Source organism: Cervus elaphus, chromosome 15, assembly GCF_910594005.1.
Source record: "Cervus elaphus chromosome 15, mCerEla1.1, whole genome shotgun sequence".
In the NCBI taxonomy this organism is placed as follows: Eukaryota; Metazoa; Chordata; class Mammalia; order Artiodactyla; family Cervidae; genus Cervus; species Cervus elaphus.
Genome location: NC_057829.1, coordinates 86,330,430 through 86,331,095, shown reverse-complemented (window position 1 = coordinate 86,331,095; position 666 = coordinate 86,330,430).

Here is a 666-nt window from a genome sequence, read left to right as displayed (position 1 = left end):
GGGCACGGAGCCTTCCGGCCGGCGAGCCCCTTGGCATGCTGGGAAATGAAGTCTTCGACCGGTGAGGCCAAGGTGCCCGAGAGCCCCCGGAGTGAGGGGTGAGAGGTGCAAGGTGTGTCGCCTTCACCACCGATTCCAGCACTGCATCTTCCGCGTGCAGTCTCGCGCTCTGTGCATCCCAGACACGGCGCCTTCTGGTCTTGGTCGTTCCCCATACAGATTTTTCTCTTTGCACGCGAAACTTTTTAGTATTGAAAGCCAGCATTTGCCATGCTTAAGGATAAAGGAGGGAGTTGATTTAGGCACTTGTACGGTTTGGGGTTGACGCAGAAGTAACATGATGTGACTTCAGTTTCCACGTGACCCCTCTGGCTGCAATGTCCAGGACATAGTGGCCGGGGAAGGGCGCCGTCACAGTAGTCCAGACGCTGGGCGCCAGTGGTTTGGGGCTAGTTAGAAGTGAGATGCTGGTGGCACTGGAGGTGTTAAGAAGCAATTGGAAAAAAAAAAAAAAAAAGAAGCAATTGGATTCTGGGTACGAAAGAAGACAAATACAATGAAAAATCCATGGGAATAAGATAAAATCAGCATAAATAATAAATAACAGTGAAAATGAACTACAACTAACCTCAGGGAAGAAAGTAAACTTTCTAATCATTATTCTTC